The sequence below is a fragment of the Microtus oregoni genome, unplaced genomic scaffold (genome assembly GCF_018167655.1).
Source record: "Microtus oregoni isolate MIOR12 unplaced genomic scaffold, Mior012 000010F_ref0000083, whole genome shotgun sequence".
Lineage (NCBI taxonomy): Eukaryota > Metazoa > Chordata > Mammalia > Rodentia > Cricetidae > Microtus > Microtus oregoni.
The window spans coordinates 34,401,994-34,421,854 of record NW_024543069.1 but is presented as its reverse complement, the minus strand read 5'-3'; the positions used below and the strand labels follow the sequence as shown (position 1 = coordinate 34,421,854).

Below are 19,861 nucleotides of genomic sequence, written 5' to 3'. Positions count from 1 at the left end.
TTGAGCATTCAGAGAGGTAAGCACTCTAGTGGCTGGCTGCTCTGCTTCTCTGATCTTTCAACTTTCACCCCATAATATCTGACGCTGCATTTTGATTTCATAAGATTAATTAGGACTGTGTTACAATCTGCCACAAGGAAACCCCAAACTAAGCTTCTTTTACCTGTGGTAGTACCAAGTCCCACTTTCTCTTTCTTTTCCCAGTCCCAGCAAAGGTATGTCAGCCATTCTCTATTCCTCCCTCAAAACCATCTGTATCTCCAGTTCCAGTGGGTCAAAACTCAGGTCCTTGTATTCAGAAAGTTATTAAAAGAAGTTTGCTAGGTCAAGTTCCTTTCACCAGAGTTGGCCCTCATAATTGCGTTGGATTTTGTTGAAAGGCAACAAGACCAAGTTATTGGGCCTAGTCTCTGATGTTCAGAGACATCTGGATTTCTCCTACTCTCCACTGTTTTCAACTCTTTGGTACCTGAATTTGGAATGACACATACACAAAAGCTAATGTGTATGGGGCTATGGTGATGGGTAAGAGCAACTGATGCCTGAATGTGAGGATCTGAGTTTGGATCCCCAGCACCCATAGGGGCAGTGTGGTGTAGTAATAAGGGTGGCGGGGCTGCATCCCTGGCACCCCAGCCGCCTGCTCGGCTAGCTTATGCCCCGAAATAACAACACACAAACTGTATTCATTTAAACACTGCTTGGCCCATTCTCTTCTAGGCTAATTCTCACATATTAATTTAGCCCATTTCTAATCATCTGTGTATGGCACCCCAAGGTGCGCTTACCAGGAAGATTCTAGCCTATGTCCATCCTGGGTCAGAGCTTCATCCCAGGAGCGGGGCATGGCGTCTCTCTCAGGTGTCTGCTCCCGAGAGGAGAGCTGTCGAGAGTGAGCTCACTTCCTCTTCCTCCCAGCGTTCTGTTTTGTTTACTCCTCCCACCTATCCTCTAACCAATAAAATGGGCCAAGGCAGTTCCTTTATTAGCCAATGACCTTCCTCCATCAGTGTGGTATGGTCAAACTGATGCCAGGAATGTCTGTACGACAAGAGTCAAAAAAATAGAGAGCATTGCCACCTCCTCTTTGCTCCTCTCATGTGCATGGGCACACAGTCTCCACCTACATTGCTCACAGGCAACTCAATAATTACTCTTCTATTACTATTTATCTTAGTTATTGCTTATCTTCCTGTTCTCACTATACAAACTGGGATTATTATTTTATTATCATGCAAAGAGATGGAGAAAGACCAAAACTTAAGAATTAAAAACCCTAAATCAAGACATCATGATAATCTCCAACAGCATTTATTGTATGTTTGAGTTTATTGTTTTAAATCTTAATGTCCCTCTACCCCTAAACAATTTAAAAGTGAATGTTTTCATGTAGAAAAATTTGTTCAATCATAAACTTATGAATTAAAAAAAATGAACATTTCTTATAACACCCAGATCCTGAATAAGGATGAAAAGTCTCTAATTCTGGAAGGATTTGGGGTTAAATGTTCTATACGAATATAAATTCAGAGAAAATACGTTCAAGCTTGAAGTTTCAGGTATAGGAATGATGTACACAAACCTCTGTGGATGTTTGCGCTGCATTTCCTACCTTGTGTCTTAATTATATTCTCTCCCATGACAATTTCGTCTTTGAAGAAATAATAAACATAATTTAATTTCCTATCGTTGCCATGGCGAAAACTCTCCCCCCTCCACTTAGGAAGGCAGATAAATGGCAGGGCTGGGTAGCCTTCTGATGCCTCCTCAGGCAGTTTTAAAGACTAAAGCTGGGAATACAGCCTTCCTTAGAGAAGTATGATGGATAGTTCTGCCAGGAATCAGAAGATTCTGAGCTGGTGAATGAAGCCATCCATCTGGATGGCGTCCGAGACTGAGGTCTGACATAGAGAACCAGGAAGAGCCTTAGAGGCCGAAGCTTGCCAACCCCTGTTCCTGCACACCGGCACTCCCTTCTGACTCAGCATCCACATACACATCTCATTTCATTCATGAGCTGCACTGAGTGTTTGACAGAGCTCATCCATCATCACATGCTTTTGGCATCTGGGGTGCAGCCAATGCTGGCTCACCGTGGGAGAATGAATTAATGAGGGTGAGCTATGGAAAGCCAGAGAGACAAGTCTGCTAGGGCAGATTACATAATGAACTGCCCAGGTCAGCAACATCTCAAGAGAGATAGTCACTTCAATCAATAGGTCCTGTACCTCACTGAGCCCCAGTGTTTAAGGACAATCAGTCTTTGTTTCTCCTTTTTCTTTTGCATTAAGAAATACTGCTATTTGGCACCAAATATGGGGCTGGGTAGGAATTATTCTGTTATATTTGATGATATAATCTTGTAGATAGTTTTCTAAAAGTCTTCTGACTTTTATATCTGTATTTATGTCTGTCACTTATAATGTGTTTTGAAGATCATTTGCATTTAAATGAAATGAATGAAATAAATAAGGAACAAACATGCATAACTTTTCTATAATGATGATAAAATTTCATGGTGTCTATGATTTTTAACATTTTATTTTTGTGTGTGCACACCTGTGTATATGTGTGTGGGATCATGCATTATGGGGCTCATATGGAAGTCAGAGGACAGGCCATGGTAATCTGTTCCCTCTTTATCACCCCCCCCAACCCAACCCAGAGTTCCTTTAACCACCAAGCCATCTTCAGGACTATCTTTCTGATCATTTTAATTATCATTTCAATTGGAAGGAGAAGTACCCAAGATAGATGGAGAGATCCATAAGTGGTCAAAACGCACAGGATAAGTGACCATTGTATGTCACCCAACTGATACATATACCAGCAGTTCCAACCCCAAAGTGTTGGGGAACATCAAGGAAGAAGGGACAGAAAGATTGTAAGAGCCAGAAGACAAGGGCATCTGCTGCTTGGTAGTATTCTATAGATGTCACAGGGAGGCCATACCCAAGAACTCTCAACAGCGTGGTTACTTGAATCAGACCAGCAGAGTTCTAGCACCAACTGGCATACCAATGTGGATGGGAAAATTCACAAAGTCTTGCTACTGGATGAAAAGCTATAGGAGACCTATGGCTTCGAAGAAAGGGAGAATCAGTCTCCTACAGTAACTGACTCATCCATAAATTGTCCAGTCCCAAATCATCAGTCCTGGACACACACGCATACAAGCAATACTAAGTGGACTCTGGATGTTGTCTGTGTTTGTGTATGTGTGTGAAGGATATATGGATGTGTGTGTGCGTGTGTGTGTGTGTAACAATATTAATTAAAGAAAGGGTCATGAATTTGGGAGAGAGGGAGGGGGACACAGAAGCTTGAGATTAGGGAGGGAAAGGTAAGTGTAGTGTAGACACAGTCTTCGTGTAAGAAATTCTTTAAGAAATAATAAAATAAATTACATCTACAGCATGTTATTAAAATATTTTCTCCGCCTCCTCACTAGTACTTACAGTTGCCATCATTTTAAAACTTAGCTATTCTGTTATTTTGCATTTCTGTCTCACTGTGGTTTTGATTCATTTAAACTTACTTATTTAATTGGCAATATCTCAGACATTGAATTACTTTACTAGAGTTGTCAAAATCATATAAATATTGATCTGTATAGCTGGACTCCAACAATACGGCCTGAAAGGAATTTTTTGAATAGAGTTTATTTTTGGGGTGTGTGTGTGTAGTACATGAATTGAGGTGCCTGTGGAGGCTAGATTTGATGCCCTGATACCCTGGAACTGAAGTGACATTGTGTGCCCCCTGACATGGGTGCTGGGAGCCAAACTTGGGACCATTCTGAAGGCAGTACAGGCTCTTAATCACTGAGCCATTCCGTCCCTGCTCTGAATTGTGGAAGGTATATAATGAGTCTTTAAACTGAACATACTTGCTCCTCCAAATATTTTTCTTTGTTCCCTTGTCAATCAGTTTTAGGCAGTCTAACTCTTTGCTTTTTATAAATCAAGAATGCTCTTGTCTTACCACATAAGTAGTGCTAGAAATTCAATTGGTTGTATACAAAATCTAATCCTAAGTGTCAGGACATCATGGTATCTTCCCCCCAAAAAGGTGCTTCTCTGTACTGAATTTGATATGTAATTTTTTTTCTTCAATATTTACAATTTTAACTTACAACCTACAACTTTTAATAGATGTTCACCCTATAGTTTTGAGCTGTTTTAAATGGTAAGTTTCAATTTCATGTCCTTGTTTGATTACTAACATATGGAAACATAATTTGCTGGTCCATATATCTTCTCCTTCCTCATTACACTTTTCAGTACAGTATGTTTTCTGTGAAGGTTCAGTGGAATTTTCTGGGTAAAGTATCATATCTTCTACAAGGGCAGGCCTATATATTTTCTACCCAAGCTTTCTTTTATTTCCCTTTTCTTACTGCACAGGCTCAATCTTCCTGTTCATTGTACTTAATTAAAAGACCCAAGTGAGAGTGCTGGGAAGAAAGACCAGAAGTTTGGGGTTGGTAAAGCCTTATTTCTGGGCGTGTCTTCAAAGGTGTTTCTGGAAAAGATTAACTCTTCAAAGGTCTGAATCAAGCACAGATGGAGAAGGAGACTGACTTCTTGATGTTTGAGGGGGACATCCATCCATCTTCTGCCTTAGACAGCAATCGCCCCTACTCTTTAGGGCTTCAGCCTTAGGCTGGCACTGAGGTCATCAGCTCTCTGAGCTGGCATCTTCCAGAGGCAAATACAGCAGCGTTTGCTGAATCTCTGTTTCGTACAGCTGACTGTGTGTGGACTTCTCAGCTATCTTGGCATCTGCCAGTTTCTATTCGCTGTACCCATCTGGATATCACTACACAAGTATTTTATTTTCTTATAATTTATTACTTATTACTTATATAATGTATTTTAATCACATTCAGCTTTACTCCACCCCAAGCCTTCTTCTTCCCAGTAAGTTGAGTATTTTATGCATGCATATAAAAGAAGCATATATCCAAGAAGTATATAAATACAACCCTTTAAAAGGTTATGAGTACATGAGGGAGATAAAAATGGATGATTCACACATATACACCCCAATTGGTCTACCTTTTTGCTAAATAATTTCTTGTTCTACATTGCCCGAGTACGGAAAAAAAAAACGATGAGCATTCAACCCTAGTGAGAAAACAAGTTTATTTTTATCATGTAATATGTTACTAGATATAGATTTTCTTACCATTCTCTTTAGCTTGGAAAAGTACCCCTCTATTCTTTTTTAACTTTACTTATTCCCAAAACTTACATTTTGTTTGTACATTGATTGACATGCTGCTGTAATTTCTCTGTTACCATGATAAATGATACAGGTAGATTTAGGTTCAACCATCCTTCAGTAATTGAAATAAGCCCTGTTTTGTTCTAGTAAACATATGGGAATATTTATTATTTTATTTTTCATACTTTGTTAAGTACTTCTCAATCTATTTTGATAATCTATATTGACAAACTTGCCAGATGATTGTACATTTGTATGCATACTTGCATATGTGTGTGAAATTTTTCTCAGTTTTGCACTGAGGTATTATAAAATTCAAAATAATAACAAGTTACAAAAGGCACCTTCCTTTTATAGTTTCAGAACAGAATGAACATATGAGTATTCACTCTTTAAATGTTTGCTAGAATTCATCAAACAAGCCATCCTCACTTAAAGATGTTTTTTTTTTTTTTTTAAACTTTGTTAAATTGCAGATTCAGGTATCTTAGATGATCCTCTTCACAGTACCACAAGCAAAGGAACTTGGACTTTGGTCACCTCAATTGTTGCTTTCTGTGTTTGGCCTTCTCTACTAATGCTCCCTAATTCCGTCGAGCTTTTATCTTTCAATTTACAAAATTCCTTTACCCATTCCTCTACTGCACAATGCCACTTACTACACTTCAGTGTTCTGATGGCTTTTATTCATGGAGCATGCCTCCATGCCTCTTTGAAGCTGGGGGATATTTTCACGCCATATGGCTTCTGAGGTGACAGCTCTCTTAATAGCACTTGCAAACCGCCATCTGCGGCTGGCTTTCACGGCTTCCGGTAACAGCTGTTATCATGTATTTCTCTCCTGAATGAAACATTTTTTTTTCTATTTCTGCTTTGATAGTAATTTATTTGTTTTGGCCATCCAAGATAGACTGTGATGTTCATTAACAGAAAATACCTGGTTGTGTCCAGTCTGCTATTCATTCAGAGTGAATTCAGCTTCGACTTCTTGTGTACTTTGAGAACATATAAGCCACTCATTCTTCATATTTTGTCGTCTTTCTTCTCTTCTTCCAAAACTCTGATAAAATAATCATAATATCATTCTTATAGTTCTATGGGTCCCCAAGTCTATAACTTTTCCCATGTAGGGGTTTCTTTGTGATTCCCATTCTCAAGATTTATTTTGTGCATAGATTTTCATACACCATAGTGAGCTTGTGGGTATCAGAGGTCAATTTGTACTTGTGGTTTCTCTCCCTCCACCCTGTGGTCCCTGGGAATCTTACTTCAGTTGTCAGGCAAGGTGGCAAGGACCTTAACCCTGTCTTCCATCTCATAAGCACTCTTCATAGTTCAGCTTGTGATGGAGGAGGGTCATCTGTCTATCTGTTGCTTTCATTGGTTAATAAAGAAACTGCTTGGCCTGATAGATCAGAACATAGGTGGATGGAGTAGACAGAACAGAATGCTGGGAAGAAGGGAAGTGGGGCAGACACCATGTCTCTCCTCTCTGAGATGGAAGCAGGTTAAGAATCTTCCTGGTAAGCCACCACCTCATGGTGCTACACAGATTAATAGAAATGGGTTAATCAAGATGGGAGAGTTAGCCAACAAGAGGCTAAAACTAATGGGCCAGGCAGTGTTTAAAAGAATACAATTTGTGTGTTGTTATTTCGGGTATAAAGCTAGTCGTGCGGGAGCTGGGCAGGAATGCAGCCCGCCGCTCCTTCAACAAGCTTGAGCAAATAATTCTGTCTCCAGCTGTCTTCTGGGTTTCTCCGGTGCCCACAATCTGCTCAGCAGCTGGACCCTGCAGAACTTTGTTTCTCTTGATGTTTTATTAGTAGCAAAAGTTTCACGTGTTTCTTCACATCTGTAATTTCTTTACAAGACAAAATTCTCATTCTTATCTGGCTTAGGGATGAATATAAATACGTTCTGAGGCAATTTCCTCATGGTTGCTCTAAAATGTTTATACAATAGCCTGTTTTTAACTCACGGCTCATGTCTGTCGATTGTCTTTTTCCTCTCCACTCTCCACAAAGTCTTCTCAAATGTTGTTGAATGGATATGTCAGTAACTAAAATAAATCGTAACATCTTTGCTTTGTTTCAAAATTTGAATTTGTCAGTCATAAAACATAACAAATTTCCAGGTAAAAATGAGATTTAAAAAGGTTAAATCTATACAAAAATATGAGCTTTATCACTGCCAGTTTGATGGAAAAGTTGACTGCTCTGTAGGCTTCTTGGTCTGGGACACCATAGCTCATTGACTAGATTACATTAACAGCTCCTCGTGAGGCCGCCTCACTTCTAGCCTCGTCGTTGCATTCCGTATTTTCTCAAAACCACATGGGCATAACCATCTAGAATGTTCATATGGTTAAACAATTAAGACCAAAAAGTCACTAGTAGTCAAATACAAGCAGCCCTTGTCAATTTAAAGCAAAAGAACACTGAGCGCTTTATAGTTCCTGCAGGATGTGCCTGGGCTTCCTTCCCCCATGGGCAACCTTGCTTGCTTCCGTCAGGTATTCCTCTGGGGCAGATGCCTCAAGTGCCCCCCTCTCCTTGAGCACAGGGCAGCTCCGGCCACTCAGTCTTCACAGTACTCTCTCATCTGTCTGAAATGCTCACTGTTTCTCTTCCACTCCTACCCCTGCGAGTATCTGCTGAAATTTGCACATTCCGCTGAGGACTTCCTTGTCTTGTTTTACTTCTATTTACGTTAAAATCATAGCTACATGTTTCCTCAATGTCCAAGCTTTACTTTACATTCATATTTTACATCTCATTACTAATACTGGAAAATAATATCCTGTAGACTCCTTTTGAGTATCGTCTGTGTCCTGTGGCATATGGAACTCTTGTCACCCTTAGGTTCTCAGCATCTGGTCAGGTGTCCTCATGTCATATGTCACTCATGATAAAGAGCTACTGAGCAAATCAATCCGTCAAGGACTTCCCGTACGCCCTAAAAGGAGCAATTGTACTGATGCAAGTGAAAGGGGTTTGTTCCTCTAAATCATAACCAGAAATTAAATGGTATCATTCTAAAAAGCACTAAAGAGTGTGTGTGTGCAAATGTATTTGAGTGCTGAACACTTATGTCACACACACATGCACAGATGCACAGGTCCCTGCCTAATCTCAGCACAATCATGCTGTAGAAATCTCTGGAAGCATTCACAACCCAAAGAAAACTTCCTGCAGATGCTTCTCTGTGGACCAGTTACCGAGCCCTCACCAGACGCTGAAGCCCTTGGCACCTCAGTAATGCACTGTGACACTCCAGAATTGTGAGAACGAAATTTCTTTTCATTGTAAATAAACCAAACCATAATATTCTTTTGTAGCTGCCCAGATGGGATGAGACATTTCAAAATAGACAAATGGTATGCGCTGGACCCATATCTTATCATCTTTCTAGAAAATTAGAACGAGATGAAGGTCTTCTATAACATCTATAATGTTCAGGATCCCTTCTTCTTTACTTATAACATATGAAACAGTGTCTAGGAGTGTAGCAGGGATCATGTTTTAATTGCAGCCTCTCTTTAGGAAGGAAACACAGTGGAGGAGGAGGGGGGAAGGGAGGGAGAGATGTACAATGGAAGGGGAATAGCATTTAACCAGCAATGTCGTTAGTGGAACTAGACAAACAGAATTAGTAAATTCTCATTTAATTTTAGTGACCATAAACAACAGAGATCCAAGAGATGGATCCTTGGGTAAAGTGTTACATGAAAGCCTAAGGACCTGGATTCAGGTCCCCAGAACTCACAGAAAGCTAACGTGTGGTGGTGTCACCTACCTTCCCAACGTTGGGGTGCAGGCAGAACAAGCCAAGTTAGGAAAAGAAGAAGCACTAGGCTCAGGGGAAGACCCAGTTTCAGAAAACAAATGGCAGAGAAACATTGAGGAGGACTTCACTTCACAGTGTCTATCAGAATCATCTTTCCAGGCGGTGGTGGCGCATACCTTTAATCCCAGCGCTTGGAAGGCAGAAGCAGGCAAATTTCTGTGATTTCGAGGCCAGCCTGGTCTATAAGAGCTAGTTCCAGGACATGCCCCAAAGCAACCCTGTCTCAAAAATTCAAAAAAGAAAACAAAATCATTTCACTAAGCACAAACAACCAGGCACAGAAGGAAACACAAACTTAGAACAGAGGCGAAGGCAGTGGTTTATCCAGGCTGGGACTAAGACACAGTGAGGTGCCACAGGACATGGTAGGACCTTGTAGTACACATTGATTAGAATTATTGAAATTGTACAATTAACATGGGGCCTTATGTAAATGTTCCCATAATAAAAGGTGATTTGAAAGAAAATTAAACTGATTGAACCTGGTACGCAGTCAAAGCAGACAACTCTAAGCCTCATATATGCCTTTGTCCAATGAAAGCCAGGTTCTGTGGGGTAAACAGTCTGGAGAGCCAGGTTCCATGGGGCAGGCAGTCCAGGGAAGCCAGGTTTTGGGGGTTAGGGGGTCTGGGGCAGCCACGTTCTGTGGGGTAGGCAGTCAGGACAGCCAGGTTCTGCAGGGTAGGGGGTCTGAGGGAAGACAGGTTCTGTAGGGTAGGCAGTCTGGGCAGCCAGGTCCTTTAGGGGAGTATTTGTATGTTCTTTTTTTTAATTTATTTATTTATTAAGGATTTCTGCCTCCTCCCCGCAACCGCTTCCCATTTCCCTCCCCCTCCCCCGATCAAGTCCCCCTCCCTCATCTGCTCAAAGAGCAATCAGGGTTCCCTGAACTGTGGGAAGCCCAAGGACCGCCCACCTCCATCCAGGTCTCATAAGGTGAGCATCCAAACTGCCTAGGCTCCCCCAAAGCCAGTACGTGCAGTAGGATCAAAAACCCACTGCGATTGTTCTTGAGTTCTCAGTATTCCTCATTGTCCGCTATGAAGATGTAGACAGCCTCTACACTATCCATAAACCTTCCCAGCTAGGTTTACAAAAGGTGTTGCCCATTTTAAGTTATGATATACATTTCTTTTGAAAGGGTTCTAAGGCACCTCTTTCAGAAACTGACCAACAGGTGCTTTATATTTATATTTTGTTAAAGTACAATATTTCACTGATTCTTAATTAGATGTTTACAAGATTCAAAACTGAAGCTAACTTGAAATTACATGTTTTATTTGAATTCTGAGAGCAATCAGTGAGCCACAGCACAACGAAAAACACAAATTATTTTAAATTTTTTCTGCTATGACAAATGTTCTGCACCAAGTGTTTATTAGCATTTCTGCAGTAATATACTCAGCAATTAAAACTCCTTAGCACCATTAGCACTACGCAAAAATGTAATAATTAGTCTAAACTTGTGTTTAAAATGTCATTATTTTTTTATATCATTTTGTCCACTTATGCAATGGACCTTCTAGAACCACATGGTAAATTCTTTAAACACAAGGTGTAGAATCCACCAGAACTTCAAAATTTTAACATATTGAGGACTAGTGGGGAAATATATGGATATTTCTAATGAAAGTTTCACCATTATGGGATAATGCTGTGTTCTTCTAAGGGTTCTTTTTTGTTTGTTTGTTTGTTTTTGTTTTTTCAAGACAGGGTTTCTCTGTGGCTTTGGAGCCTGTCCTGGAACTAGCTCTGTAGACCAGGCTGGTCTCGAACTCACAGAGATCCACCTGCCTCTGCCTCCCAGGTGCTGGGATTAAAGGCGTGCGCCACCATCGTCCAGCTGGTCTTCTAAGGGTTCTGTCTTGACAATTCAGAGGCAGAAAAGAAAAGCCGAAACAATGGAGGCAGGAATGAGAGTCTCTGTGGCAAACATGGGGATATTGGAAGCTCAAGCAAACAGGGATGTTGAACCTGTTGAGAATGCAAGAATTTCACTCTGGCATCTTCACTGGAGACCTTCCCCAAACCACCCTGTGTGTGTACCATGGTGCTTCAAGTCACTGGATAGAAGAAAAGAGAAAATATTTAGAGACAATTTTAATCACTTTTTCTTAGAGCTGGAAATAATTTTGATTTCTGTGACAGGAAAAAAACATGTCTGTCTGAAATATAGTATTCAAATGACAAACCTGGGTGGCCTAGATGGTCACTTGTGCCGTGTGCTGTCCTTGGACAGAAACTCACATGCCAGGAAAGGAACTGTCTTATTAGCACCACCGTGGTGTTTTTTTTTTTTTTAAGACAATATGTTTTCTTTCTTTTTTAGAAAAGTTTCTTTTACTACTTGTTTGGAGAGACATGTGGTTGAGGATATCCTCAGTCTCCTTATATAGCACAGGATGACCCTGCTTTGAATCCTTGCACCTTTAATTACAGTCTTGAAAGAACAGATGTGCACTACCACAACCAGCATAACTAGTGCTGGGCATCTAAGCCAGAAGGCTACGTGCAAGTTAGCAAGCAAGCACTCTACTTACTGAGACACCCCAACCCAACTGTGTGTGTGTGTGTGTGTGTGTGTGTGTGAGAGAGAGAGAGAGAGAGAGAGAGAGAGAGAGAGACAGAAAGACAGAGAGACAGAGAGAGAATATTTGTGTGTGTGTGTGAGAGAGAGACAGAGGCAGAGACAAAGACAGAGACACAGAGAGAGAATGTGTGTGTGTGTGTGTGTGTGTGTGTGTGTGTGTGTGTGTGATTCTGTCATATTGTCCCCTGTTTCAGATAGAGGCATATTGCAGTAATCAGAAATAAATATATCATTAAAACATGTGTGTTCCAGTCCTGATATTGATGGAAGGAACAGCTACAATTAATTTGATGTAGAAAAGATCACCTTTCTTTTGCACTCTACCTCTCTCGGTCTACACAGATAGACATACAAACATGCTGTTAATATTCTTTCCAACCACTACAGATAAAGACTCATTAACTAACAAAGAAGGTTTCATTTAGTACATAATTTTGTAAGTTCTGCATCCCAACAAAGACAGACCCATTCCTTCAAGCCTGTGCTAGACTTTTGGGATGCAAAGAGTGCCAAACTAAATCAGCCACCTTAGCTGCCTGCCAGTATCATAGGCATGTGAGTGAGGGTTGGAGACTTTCATAGAAATGAACATCAATTTGGGACATTTTTGAATCTAAATAAACTAGCCCACATACTCACAAATACCACAACTATCAAAGTACCACCTTTAGGAACTTGTTACCTAGAATTTGAAAAACACCCAGGAAAAGTTTGCAAATATATTGGAAAACTTTGCCATGGGTTTAGGTGTTTAAGTGTGCTATTAGGTTTTCCATTCTTGCTTTAACACAACAGTGGATGGGTGGGGAAAGCATGATTGAAATTCTTATTAATGTGGTAAAATTATTTTAGAGTTATCTGTATATAACTGTAAATAAAACTGCTATTTTATTTCAGGAGTGACTTTATTTACACTCTGTCCCCACCTCATCCCAAAGCCTAATAATGTTAAAGGAATCTGAATGCTGCACATACCTCTGCCTGGCCGAGTGCACATATTTCACATGAATCATTTGATAACCCTTGGCTATGTGGAACCCAGGGCATTTTCAGGTCAGTCTGGTCACACAGCCTTAAATACATAGATCTATGTGGTCTATCAATTATCTATGAGTGACTTTAAAACATTCACCTCAAAACACCAGATGGCTAAGCAGGTTGGCGATTCAGGCTCTGGTTTCAATTTTTCCCTGGACAGAATGACTAAGGGTAAGTGTCACGTACCATCTGCCAGAAGCTCGGGGACAGGGATTAGTGTGCTCAGTCTCGTTCACATACATAGTTGTCTATATTGAAGGGATGAGCCTCATTCCACACACAAATGATTTATTTCTATCCCCTTTAATGAAAACTTCTCTTAATTTTACCTCCTGTCACTGTCGTAACAAAGCCTGGTAAAAGCACCTTAGGAAGAAAACGAGACCCAGTCAAGGAAAAAGGCTGAAGCAGCCAGTCACAACCACAGCCAAGAGCAGAGGATGGATGCACGCATGCCTGTGCTTGGTTCACGTCTCCACCCCTACACAGCTCAGGATCCCCTTCCTAAGGAACGGGGACACCCAAAGTGGATGGGTCTACCCACCCTAAAGTAACCCATATTCATACGTACAGGGCAGCCTGATCTAGGCAGTTCCTCGCAGATCATTTCTCCAATGGCTGTAGATTATGCCAAGATCACAAATAGCATGAATGAGCAGAGCACACACAAACTGCAAATTTCTGATGGGGATTTAAGAATTTTTCATGTTAAAGTCCATAGAGCATGAGGAACCAGTAAAATGATTTCTAAACTTCCTATTTCTAAAGAACTTTCCTATTTTCTACCACACGTCTCTGGGGCATTCTGTCCTGAGAATGAGGAGTGAGTACTTGCTTTTCATCTTTAAAAACAAGGATATTCAACAAAATAGTTACTCACTGTTGCCCCATTTATATTCAGAAAACATAAAGTATCTTAGCAAACTATCAGTTACTGAAAAGAACCTAGCTAACGTTTGAGGACGTGCTGAGAAGACAGTGCACAGTCACGGCCTCTTTACCACACTCTTTCCTGAGCGCAGACCCATGAAAGGGTTGAGGCAACAAGGTACCCTGACTCCATGATCATCCCTAAGACTACTGGTGCATCCAGGGTCATTTTTATGTAAAGGAGTTTGATGAACACAGATATGTAATCATTTGTCATCTGAACAGTAGAATTGCTGCACCTGTCTCTAAGTTCACACTAATCTTCATTTTGTCTTAGTTTTTAGCAATTGAATTAAAATCTAATTGCACCGTGCTTCCCTTTTTTCCTTTCTCCAAACCCTCCCATGTCCTCTTCCTCCAAAACCCCCATCTGCTCTTCCTCCAACCCCTTACTCCCTCTCAAGTTCATAGCCTCTTTTTCTTTGATTATATATGGATATATACACATATATATATATGTATACATACATACATATATATATATATACATCATGTGTCATTTTAACAGAAAAGAAACCTTTATGTATTTCCATAGACACTTAAAAAATAACTCTTAAATGTAGCAATATTATAAATTATTTTTATAGAAAAACAGTATAAGACAGCCACTGTTATTTAGTTATAAAAAATCTTAAAAAGAAATTAGAATGGTAGTTCAAGGTCTTACAGTGAATCTAGCTGATTTTCAGAGTTCTAGTCAACTCATCGAATGTACTCATATGACTTAAAATAATCAAGTCATCTTATTGAGTATTGCCCAGTAAAACAGCTATGATGTATAAATCGTTCCTAATTTTTAAGGGACATACTTATTTCTGTCTCTGACATTTTTATACCACTGTCTTCTCTCCCGTTAGCTCTATGTCAACCTACTTTACAGGCAGCTCTAAGCCCATTAAATATCATAGGCCTTTGTATTTGCACAATAGACTGCCAGCAAAGCACAGGACTGCAAACTAGAGAAACCTCCTAATTCATTCGTTTTTTACTTTTTGTTAATTTGACAGGCTTTGAGAAATTAGTGTTTAATTTATTATTCAACCTTAATTCTGGCCTTTTTCCTTAGGGGTAGAAAAACAATTTCTTATTTAATTTGTGGTAATTGAGTTGGTACCTAGATTCCCTGACTACTGGTTGGCTCTCGCAGCCCTGCTCCTCCTGTGAGTCACCAAGATGATTCTTTGACTCCTCATCCGCTTCGTGGATGCTTTCTCTCACATTGCTATTACAGCATCCTTGCCATCATGACTTAAAATCCTCATGGTTACTGCTTCCTTGAGTCTCATATTTGCCCTAAATAGTAGGCAAGAAGTTGAGTAACTGGAGCAGAAATCAGGCTCTCAAGGAAGCAACTTGAAACTTTCAAAAATTAACAAGCATTACCTGACCCCTACCTGATCACACGCTAAGGATTAAACAGAACCTGAATTCAATTAGCAGCCGCTACTTGGCCCCAACTTCTGGTAATCAGTTTGATTAGCTACCTCTTTTCGCAAACACCCGTGCATATCCAAATTCTAAAAAATAAGTAAATGAATGTTTTAAAATAAACCAAAGGAAACTAGTGACTTTATAAAAAAGTATTGTTTACCAAAGTTTGTGAAAGAGCACTGGGAAAATATAAAGTAAAGGGGAGAGGGGGAGGATAAAAACTGAATTAAGGAAATTAATAATTTAAGTTATAATAGAAGTTTTAAGGAAAGAAATAATAACTTAAAAAAGGTAAGAAATTCTATGTTAGGCTTAAGTATCTAAAGAGAAATGTTTGTGTCTATTGGGAAATGAATGGAGAAAAAAGCTTGAATCTATGATTGAATTATGACAATGTAATTGAGTAGGAATAGAAATTAGGCCATCCTCATCCTCTGTGGTTCATTTGAACAGGAATTTTAACTCTGTGGTTCACCTACTGTTAGTAAACACAAAAGTATAAAACTAGAAAGGAAGTCCCCAGGATTGTTTAGCTCAGATTTCTTAAAGAACATGGATTTTAGTAGTTTATTCCCCGAGATAATTATATCATTTTCAGGAATCATTTTGCAAGTGTTTGGATGAATTTCTATAAAAGCAACCCTTGGATGACCAGCATATATTTATAATGCTATTTTAAACATGTACTTTTGGTGTGTGCGTGTACTTGCACATGAAAAAGGATGAGTATATAGAAGTTGGAGGAAGACCTGAAAAATTCTTCTATGACAAATGTTCTGGATATTAAACTCGGGTTACCAGTTTTGACTGTGAATTATCTACCTGTATGCCGAGTATCTTGCAGATCACACGTCTTTTCTTTAAATAACTATTCCCACACCTTGTTGAATAAGTTTCATTTGCCAGAAAAGAGGCCTAAGAAGAATGAAGTTGTGAGTCTGTGTCCGTGTCACAAATGGACACAAACTCCACAGCCCTTCGCGATCTGTTTTGTACATTCATTGACTGTACAGTCACAGATATCTGCTTTAAGGCAGCAATATTTAAATCAGGGTCTGTCTAGAATCAGCCCTTGTTGATGTATTTCTGACACTGTTCCATTTGAGAGGAAAGAAAAAAAGATATAAACTGAAGGGAGTAAAATTGGAGCCTTTGTAGACTGTTTGAAAGATAAAAGCCCACATATGTTCACAGAGTCCTAAACTTACTACATCCTTTCTATTAAATTATTAGCATAAAATATTTACATGTATCTCACAACAAAATGATTTTTAAAAGCCAGTAGTTTGGTATAAGGCCACCAGCAAGAGAAACACTTGGTTATTTCAAGTGGCATTTCCCATTTTAAACTTTATATTTAATAAATGGGAAAATCAAAATAAATATAAATGTACTTAACTACCTAGAGGTAACTCTAATGTATCTATATTTTGATGTTTCACTTCGCTATGTCTCTACAGTAAGATAAACATGTATCTTTATATTTTTCTGTGCCCATGTCTCATGTTCCAACCTGAGCTTCATCTGGATGGGACAGTTTTCAGTGTGCCACCAGCAGTCACAACAGCAGCCTAAGGCTCAGGTCTACAGCCCCTCGGCTTACTCTACGCTCCTGCCTTATGCCATTGCCTGTAATCCAAAAAAAACCTTATGGAAGGGAGTTCACACTACTGACCATGGCTATGGGCTTAAGAATAATGATAACAAGCAATCCTGTCTTAGATCGAGGGGCATAGAAACACTTTCTGTTCTTGGATGTTTCTGCTGGGTCAAATACTCTGTGCTTTTTTTGTCTATAAAAGTGAGTCTCATCGGGGACCATCATGGAAAAGGAGAGCAGGGAGGACCTGGGCAAAATAACATCCTCGGAACATGAAAGAAGAGCTGCTCTATGGAGAACTTGGGGGAGGGTTGAAGGAAGGAGGGGAGAGACAGGGAGGGGAGCAGAGAAAAAATGTAGAGCTCAATAGATATCAATAAAAAAAGAACAGCTGCTCCAAGGACCTAGCAATGGATAGCTGTTGCTCTCTACTCAAGATCTCCACAAGAGCAAGCCAAACTGCCCTCAAGCCTTGACTGGGGTGGGGCATGAGCTCCCACTTCTAGATGAAATGCCATTTGACAGCTGATTGCTTCTGAGAGAGGGAGAGAGATTCCATTTTCTTCAAGGGTGTGAGGTTCTGCATTTGTGACTCCCAAACAGGAATATTTGTTGGTAAAATAATACGCAGTATAGAACAAGATAAAATATATAACTCATAATTGTCCAGTTAGTGTTGTGTCAATATGTATAATACATATTAATGAATAAGAATCTTGAAGAACTTAAATGACCATTTGTGTCTCTCACACATGCTAAGTCCATCTAAGGAGAACAATTAGGGATCTCATTTTCCAAAGAATTTCATATTCAGTTTGTCCTATCGGATTCACAGTGAGAGAAGTGCAGTTTTCAGTCACTATCTTGTAATTTTAATAAAAGACATTTTAAGACATTTATGTTTTACTGTTCCATTTTATACTTGACACGTTCTGTCATAAAATAATGAACCACGCTGTGGCGGAATAGGCTAAAATGGTTTTAGCTTCTGTAAGATAATCATCAATACTAATGCTTTCTTTCCCCTCTACCTGCCATGATTTCCAGTGACTGGCAAACTGAACACTTCATGACAATCCCATAAGGAGTGTAACTTGTATGTTCCAAGAGTCACTGCATTTGCTAGTACATAGAAAAGAGTTAATAAGAATTGGTGAACTTTTCCCCTGCTGCCCTGAGATGGGTCCATATGGCATTGTTCTTCATTGCCAGCGTAACTTAAAGGGAAACTTAACACAAGGTCCGGAGCCTTTGCTGTTCTGCAAACGGACGAGGAAGAGTGTCCTCAAATACCTCGCTGCAGGAACTGGTTTAGTTGGCACCAACTCAGGCCTGGAACCTTTACTAACCAAATCCAAGCAGCCTTCAGGGAACCGTGGTTTCAAGTAGTGACTTATCCTGAGGCTGACCACCATCCCCTCACAGAGGAATCTTACATCAACCTGCGCACCATTGCCCTGTGTAACAGACTCTCCCCTGTGCTGCGTGGACATCGCCATCCCATGCAACAACAAGGGAGCTCACTCAGTGGGTCTGATGTGGAGGATACAGACCCAGGAAGGTCTCTGCATGAATTGTACTATTTCCAGAGAGCTCCCATAGGAAGTTATGCCTGATCTTTACTTTCACAGAGACTGGGAAGAAGAAACAGCCTGCTGCTGGGAGACTGTGACCAAGGAGGAATTCCAGGGTGAATAGACAGACTGTGCTAGCTCCTGAGTTCACTGCTGCTCTGCCAGAAGGGGTAGACTGGTCTGAGAGGGTGCCAGTGATGTCTGTAGTTTCCTACTGAAGTCTGGAGCACCCAGAAAGCCACTGAAGATTGATCAGCAGCTTCCAAGGCAGGGGCCACCAGATGGGTTGGAACTACCACTGAGTGGACTTGAGCTCCTCTGGAAACACCTGAGCAAAGGGGGAAAAGGTGGAAAGAAAATAAAGTTCCTACAAGCTGTCAAAATAAAACAAAACACAAAAGGAAAGGAAAGAGAAAAATGGCAATTTTGTATATTTTTTTAATTTTTTTATTGAGAAAAGGAAAAAAAAAGAAAAAAGTTTCCGCCTCCCCCCAGCCTCCCATTTCCCTCCCCCTCCTCCCACCGTTCTCCCCCTCCCCCCACTCCTCTCTCCCTCCCTCTCCAGTCCAAAGAACAGTCAGGGTTCCCTGCCCTGTGGAAAGTCCAAGGTCCTCCCCCCTCCGTCCATGTCTAGGAATGTGAACATCCAAACTGGCTAGGCTCCTACAAAGCCAGAACATATAGTAGGATCAAAACCCCGAGCCATTGTCCTTGGCTTCTCATCAGCCCTCATTGTTCGCCATGCTCAGAGAGTCCAGTTTTATCCCGTGCTTTTTCAGTCACAGTCCTGCTGGCCTTGGATGACTTCTCGAATTTTGCATGCAATTGAATGGAAATAGAAAACACTATCCTGAGTGAGGTAACCCAGACCCAAAAAGATGAACATGGGATGTACTCACTCATAATTGGTTTCTAGCCATAAATAAGGGTCACGGAGTATAAAATTGCTGAACCTAAAGAAGCTAAATAAGAAAGTGAACCCAAGGAAAAACATATAGTTATCCTATTGGCTATGGGAAGTAGACAAAATTGCCAGGGAGAAAATTGGGATCTTGGGGGTGGGGTGGAATGGGGGTTAGGGGAGATGGGGAAAGAAAAGTGAGAAGGGGAGGATGGGGGGAACTTGGGGAAAAAGGAGGATTGGGATAAAGGAAGGTTGGATAGGGGAGCACGGAAGCACAATTCTTAGTTAAGGGAGTCACCTTAGAGTTGGCAAGAGACTTGAACCTAGAGTGGCTCCCTGGAGCCCAAGGCGATGTCCCCAGTTATTTTTTTAATTTTTAATTTTGTGAATGTGTATATAGGGGAAAGATCTGTGCACAATGCTCAGGTGCCCATGGAGTTGAGAAGCATCAGAGCCCTTGCAGCTGGAGGTAAAGAGGTTGAGAGCTTCCCCGTGTGGATGCTTGTCAGGAGCTGTTTCCCCCCCAAAATTATTACAGGAACCATCGCCCTGGGGAGTCTGCAGAGAACCCCACTTTCCAATTGTATTGAGAATTGTTCTATTGACAGAGCCTACCCCACACCCAATTATCTGTTAATAGAGAGCTATCTGTTAGCGGAACCCACCCCACATTCCAAACTATCTAGAGAACTAGGTGTGTCAACTCGTGACTTCCT

The 19,861-nt window shown here is 40.5% G+C and overlaps 1 pseudogene; it reads left to right on the top strand.

Moving 5' to 3' along the window:
- The first annotated feature begins 5,969 nt into the window (after positions 1–5,969).
- Positions 5,970–18,553, top strand: LOC121452760 (annotated as a pseudogene).
- Positions 18,554–19,861: the final 1,308 nt, after the last annotated feature.